The sequence below is a fragment of the Schistocerca piceifrons genome, chromosome 1 (assembly GCF_021461385.2).
Source record: "Schistocerca piceifrons isolate TAMUIC-IGC-003096 chromosome 1, iqSchPice1.1, whole genome shotgun sequence".
In the NCBI taxonomy this organism is placed as follows: Eukaryota; Metazoa; Arthropoda; class Insecta; order Orthoptera; family Acrididae; genus Schistocerca; species Schistocerca piceifrons.
The window spans coordinates 444068301-444075743 of record NC_060138.1 but is presented as its reverse complement, the minus strand read 5'-3'; positions in this window follow the sequence as shown (position 1 = coordinate 444075743).

Genomic DNA, 7443 nt, shown 5'->3' with positions numbered 1-7443 from the left:
CGCATACCCCATTCCAGACACATCGGAGACTTTGGATCACTTAGGACACTGCCAGGTCTTTTCGGTGATGGATTTGACAAGTGGTTATCATCAGTTAGAGGTGGCTCCAGAGGATCGTCCAAAAACTGCTTTCTCTACTCTGCCATTCGTTTCAGAGGTTGCTAGACAGTGTGTTAAGGGGTTTGAAACCACGGAAGTGTCTTGTCTATTTGGATGACGTTTTAGTGTTTTCAAGTAGTATGCAGCATCATAGACGACGGTTAAGGGAAGTCTTTTTGTGGTTAAGAGCAGCTTGTTTAACCTTGAACCTGCAGAAGTGTCATTTTACGCTGGAAGAAGTGAAATATTTATGCATATCATCAGTAAGGACGGAGTACGAACAGATCCGAGGTTGGTACAGGCTGTAAGGAATTTTCGGGAGCCGAAAACAATTAAGGAAGTGCAATCAATCGTCGGAATTTGCAATTTCTATCGAAAGTTCGTGAAGGGTTTTGCAGATTTAGCACAGCCATTCACGCGATTGTTACGAAAGGGTGTGAAATTTGAGTGGACAGAAGGGTGTCAGAAAGCATTTGGCAAATTGAAAGAAGTGTTAACATCAAGTCCGGTTTTTGTGTTTCCAGATTTTAAAAGACATTTATTCTAGCATGCGATGCAACGAATCAAGCATTATGATGTGTTTTTAGTTAAGAAATTGATGGCAAAGAACATCCTATAGCCTATCCGTCTAGGCGGTTGAATCCAACAGAGAGGAATTACTCAACAACAGAACAATCGGGAAGATGCTGAGTTTGTATGGATTCTCATCACCGTCAGTGGGACGAGTATTAGAAGCATATTGTATGCGCATACAATGCAAAAGACATACCAATACTGGCTTGTCTCTGTATGTACAGGCGAAAAATGCCGTCACCTTTTGATTTAGTGAAGCTACAGAAAGGAAGAACCGGTGAATCTGTACGTCAATCCGCGAGAACAATTCGGGATGTTTGGAAATGGGTACAAAAGGCGAATGCGAAGGCTTTGTAAAGGCAGGAAGACGCAGTGAAGCGGAAAGGAAGTTTACCACAGTATAGAGTAGGGCAATGGGTAATGGTGTCCAACCCCTATACGGGAAAACGAAGAAGTTCGTCACGAGGTATCAAGGGCCATACCAAGTAGTTGAAACGATATTCCCCGTTAATGTTAAGCTTCAGCTGCCATCTAGTACAACGATAGTACACATTGGGCTTTTGCGGGCATTTAAAGATTGCCCGGATGTGATTCCAGGCATGTCACACAAAGGGAAGAGGAAGAAAGAGAGAGTGAAGAGAGGTGTTCAGTGCAGAGAAAACCAGGAAGATAGAGTACAATATGATGTATCGTATGCTTTGCTATCCAGAAAGTAGTGGTGTATTTGTAGATTTTTATTTCCTTCTTATTTATCATTGAGTTTGCGTGGATTACTTAGATTAATTAGGCATTGTATTTTCATATGTTGTATGTGTTTTCGAGTATTGTGAGCCTGATAGGAACAGCAGTCTTTTCGAAGAGGGAAGAAGAGTGATGGTGATCATCGTCCTCAAGTCACTGAAAGGGGGAGCGTTGAGCAAGTTGGTAAAGTAAAAAACTGAGGAGGTATTGGTGGTCTCGGCAGTTAACAGCCAGCAGGCCGAGATGACAAGGGAGGAATTATGGAGCTGCCAGGGTGATAAGCACCTATCTGGACACGTGCACAGTGCAGTTATTTTTAGCCAGGAGGGAAGAAATAGACTGTCCAAGGGACATCATGGAGCCAAAATTGAGCTTGCAACGGGTCAGGATGCATTGGATCTTCTCCACCTACGAAAAATTAATAGTAGTAGGAAGTTCTTTTGAGCAGGGAGTATTTGCCGAAGCGAAACGTATAGAGCTCGAGGGGAGGAGAATTTTAATCAGTGGAGCTGTGTGTACCATAATAGAACCAACCTTCCATCTGCCAGGAGTCACGCAACTGAATGTTACACAGCCACAGCTGTGCTGGCCAGAAGCAACTATAGAGTTTTTGCCAAGGCGGAATCTGATCTTGTTAAATCAAACCCTGGAGTCAGATCTGTTGAGATCCATAAACCAGTTCTTTCAGAGTAGGAGCTGCGCATATGAATCAAACAGCTTGTGCAGCATGTCGCTCAATATAGGGAACGGCAACGACAAGTAACGATCATTTGTGCCAAGGATCATTGTAGTCTTAACTTTGTTGTGTGTTGTTTTCATTCTGATCAGGCGGAGAGCCAATTCCAAGAGGGAACTGATGGTAGTCCAAATCCCAGTACACTGGATACCAAGGGCATGAGACGGATAGGTAAGGGGTTGATTGAGCGTTAAGTGGAGTGGTCACCCAGTAAGGAATTTTTACATTTTGTCTCATGTCATGTGTTTTAAGAGGACTAGACCACAACTAAGTTTTCTACTTTTGGAGTAAATATATCAGAAGTACATGCCGATCTAAACAAGTTTAAGAGTAGTTAGAGCGCTCAGTCCGGAACCGCGCGACTGCTACGGTCGCAGGTTCGAATCCTGCCTCGGGCATGGATGTGTGTGATGTCCTTAGGTTAGTTAGGTTTAAGTAGTTCTAAGTTCTAGGGGACTAATGACCACAGATGTTAAGTCCCATAGTGCTCAGAGCGATTTGAAGAGTAGTTAGAAGTTGACCCGGTGACCGGGTCTTTCCAAAGGGGGGAATAATGTAGCGGCACCACCGTTTAAGATGGGAAAAGGTTAGCTTAGGTGCAATATTTCTGAGCACAGAAGTTACAGCCAGGTGCGGGCTTGTCGACAGTAAGTTATGGTACCAGCAGTTGCGAAGCAGAATGAAGGCCACAGGGTCATAGACCCACTGAAAAGAGTAAACGCAGCAGTTTGCATGGCGCACGTTACAGGCAGAAGGGGCCCACTGGCCCAACTGGCCCAACCCAGGTGTTATGAGTACATGACTGGGAGCTGCGCATTAGCAAAACAGAGGCACCCAGCCGCCTATAAATAGGCGCCAGTTCAAGTGTGACAGTTCTCCTAGACAGCTGGGCGTGTCACACCACCAGCTATATGCAGCAGCAGATGGGGCGCCACCGTTCCAGTCCACAGCAGGTCGCTGGTTTGACCCTCTGAGGCCAACACAGGGTCTGCAGCCAGGCAACAGCAGGCTATGTCGCGGCTCACTACTGTGGGCGGTCTTGTTGGCTCCCAACACATGCTGGAAGCTTCCTGAGGTGAGGGCCACAGATTCGGACACAGGATTGCAGGCACTTGTTGTTGCCATGATCTTAGTCATGGCAGGGAGGAAGCTCCATTGCAGCTGCCAGTGGGCGGCGCTGAGGCAGCAGGGGCGAAGTCAGTTGAGTTGACTGCCGGCGCATCCTGGCATATAAGGCTGTCACACAGCAGGGCGTTGCACAGGTCGCCGAGGCAGCCATTCGGCACCAACCATTTCGCAGACAGTGAAGTGGTGTCCTCAGCATTGTGGGACCCGGTGACGCAGACCGAGAGGAAACTGTAGTGGGAAATAATAAGTCACTTGGGAAACTCGGACGAGTTTTAGTACGGCGCATCCTGACAGTTACCATCTTCGTCCAACATTCCTCTACATCTTCGGACTACTCGTTTTCCGAGGGCACACTTATTCGTTTTTGGTTTACCAGTCTTGACGTTTGCTATCCTTGTGAGCTCTGTCATATAAGTGAGTGAAATTGTTCCTTGGTGCGATCAGTGAACAGATGTGTCACACACTGATATCAGGGCTCTGGTAGAGAGTAAATTGCGAGCCGTCTGTCTGATCACTAGACTGTGAGATTTTTGCATTTCTTTCATGGCAGCGATCGATTCACAGGTCCGCCTCATGTCTCATCTCTGCTGCACCCATCTCAACAGCTGCAAGTTACATCGCCGCACGAAGAAAACAGGGTACTGTACTGCTGCTCTGGTACTGTCAGGGTGTACAGATCACAATCGCCATTTGCTCTCAGCTGCACTATGTAGTGAAACCACAGCTCAGCGTCAGATTAATTCAGACTGTGTTATCCACAATTTTAGTTCCAGAAAACTTGACTCGCTTCTACCATCCAGTATCCTTGTCCATTGTGGTCTTAAACCACCTGTTAGTTGTTTACAGTATTCAATCAATAACTTGTTTAGCATTATTTATGCCTGTCTTTGTTTTGGGAAAATAGATGTTGTTAGTAAACTAAATTTTGCATACATTCTCAGTCATTTTATAACAGCCCCACAGGGTTAACTTTCAATGTTTTTTGATAAGTCTTTTTTTTCTTTAGCAGATAATATTTCTGCATTTATTTGTCAGAGATCGCATGACTAATATATTCTTACTTAGGAAACCGACAACATTTTCATCATGTCTGACGATAGATCTACTTGATACATTAGAGTCTTATTTAGGTCTTCTTTGAATATATTCAGTACTAATCCTAGTACTAACTTAAAGCCTAGTGCAGCATATGACTGTCTGTGCTTGTTGCTACTTGTCTTAAAGCAGAGCTTCAAAGTTTTCACATTGTAGCATTTTGTAGACAATGTAATCCCACAATTAGTATCACAACATCCCGATCTCAGAGACGTTCTGTGTCTTATTTACGATACTTTTTTTTATGAAAAATGCTGATATCTCAGTACAGTCTTGTACTCTTTCTCTCTTCTGTCATAGCCATCTCAGTGAATGTATGGAATAAAAGGTTGTGTCTTACGACGTTAATGTAGATAAGCTGTACGGGAATGATAAGAGCATTTATTTTATTCATTTGCATTATTCAATTTACTCATTATCCTCATTTAATAATTTTTAATGTTTTCCAGCAAATATTCGTTGTTGGTCGTTTTAATACGATGATGCAATAGATTTACTGCCATTGCTGCAGTCTTAAGTGCCCACAGCACATTCCAGAAAACGAACCATCTCCATTTAAACACATGAGAACAAAGTCCGATGCCTATTTATAAGCGTCAATTTACTATCAAGTTAAGTCTGACGCACAAAACTGATTACTCATCTTTCCACGGTCACGTATCATCGTGTTGAAAACAAGCCTCCAACACAGGCTTCGTCGATTTTCGTCATTTATCATTATAATCACCCTTTGGTCTCTTCTGACAACAAATGTTAACACCTGACTAAAGGGAATGAGCGATCATAATTGACGAGACCGCGACATGACTTATAAATCATCTGAAGTTGTCAGTTTTTCTATTTTGCGTGTACCACATCTCAATGGATAACAGACATTTAAAAAGAAAAACAGAGATAAAAAATGGAGGAAAAATCATCAGAGAATTTCATTCATCAAATCCAGGAAACATTTTCAGAACGTCAATGCATCGCTATATTGGGTAAGAGCAATCTGCAGTTTTAGCCTCGCCCGCTGCGTTTCACAATTAAAGGATTGCAATTATAGCATGCAATTCACTCGCGGTAGCAGTCAAGTCGTTTCATTTGTGGTTGCAGTGCCTGTAGAACAGTGAAAGGAACATCCGTACTATTCTCTCTTCTTCCTACGACGGCGTAATCTCAAATGTCTTCATTTATAAGTTTTTGTAACCCATGTTCTTTTCCAAGATCACTCAAGAAATAAGCTGTGAGAATAACTTACGTGCGTGCGCAACGAATACCTTGTTTAAAGATAAAAAACAATTAAGAGATACCTTTGTGTTGTTAGAAAACAATATAGATATTTTCGTAGAGGAACAAGGTTTGAAAATATAAAAACATTTCAGTGATCAGTGCAAGCACGTTGTTGATTATTTTCCCCAGTGGCTTACACACAAAGACGTAGAAATTAACGATAAATTAAATTCCGAGATAGAGCACGTCAGTGGTGAAACTGGCACAACCGTTATGTCCGAGCGAGACAATGCTGGCAAATCGGTGACATCCGAATTCGAACAAATAAAAGTTACTTTGCGTAAAGTTTTCCAGAATGGCGTGACAAAGTGACTGCCCAAATCACAACCATTAAAACAGGAATTGTCTACAGTCAGGAGCATGGTTCGAGGCACCCCACGCTGTTGATAAAGTATCTAATTATTGCGCCAGTCATACTGCAGCAAATCATACAGCATACGGTAACGACAAAAATTCTAGTAACCTATCGCCAGCTCGTATACCATATGAAGTAGCATCACTCTCTCCTGTTTCGCTTGAGAAAAGTCTGCTCAAGCGTATACAACTCCAAGTTTTTATACCAGAGGAAAATACCCCACATCCAGTAGTGTTTATATGAGCATTCAGAGGTGTATTACCATAGTCTTGGACTGAGCAGTAGGAGGAGGAGATTAGTGTTTAACGTCCCGTCGACAACGAGGTCATTAGAGACGGAGCGCAAGCTCGGGTGAGGGAAGGATGGGGAAGGAAATCGGCCGTGCCCTTTCAAAGGAACCATCCCGGCATTTGCCTGAAGTGATTTAGGGAAATCACAGAAAACCTAAATCAGGATGGCCGGAGACGGGATTAAACCGTCGTCCTCCCGAATACGAGTCCAGTGTGCTAACCACTGCGCCACCTCGCTCGGTGACTGAGCAGTAAAAGATCCGTTTCACCACAGGGCACACTGAAAGTGATGGAGCTGTTTGGGCCACGGACGCACTGAACTCTGTCAAACTTATGAGCAGCTTGAAAGAGCATTTCTGTCTGGGTATTGAGAGAGACTGCGGAAACATCAACCCAGAGCCTTTCCACACTGAACAAGGTAGTCACGGAGGTACTTTGAGGAATACTGTATTTAAACACAACTCGTTACTGGGAGTAGCCAATCTCACGGGTACCGTTCCGCTCTTGTGGCGTCACTCTTTACGTCATCCGAATGTGATGCGCGTTGCACAGACGCACGTGCTCGGAATTCGGATGATAGTAATCGAAAAAGGTTTAATAATAACTGATATCACCTTGGGTACCAGGGAAACGGGGGCGGTCAAAGTTTCGGAGGTAATAATGACGGTTAGTGGAATCCAAATAATGAAACTCAGAATCCACAGACAATACTTATCCACAAAATAGCTGAATAGACCATGGTGCGCCTGGCAATAGTTGGCAAATTCAAGGTCATTCAGTAAGCAATGTGAAGCCACTAACGAAACTTCATCAAACTAATTTCGACCTGATTGGGCCCCCCGGTGACTGTCGTAAAATGGGGTGTGGGCAGTCAACGCAATCACGTCAATCTTTCAAGATATAATGACGGAAATTGATATCAGAGATGAGTCGACTATGGATCAGCCTATTCACACTAAACATAACAGGTTTTAGTGCAGGCATCTGTACATGCCATAGTGGGAAAAATTTATACCAAAATAGCTTTGAGGGAGGTACCTCTATTAACGTTTTATCGCAGGTTATGTTTAAAAGGATTAAAGAAGTAAACAAAATACCTACCTACCCAGTACAAAATTATCATATTATTGGAGCCTTAGATAATAAGTCGCAAC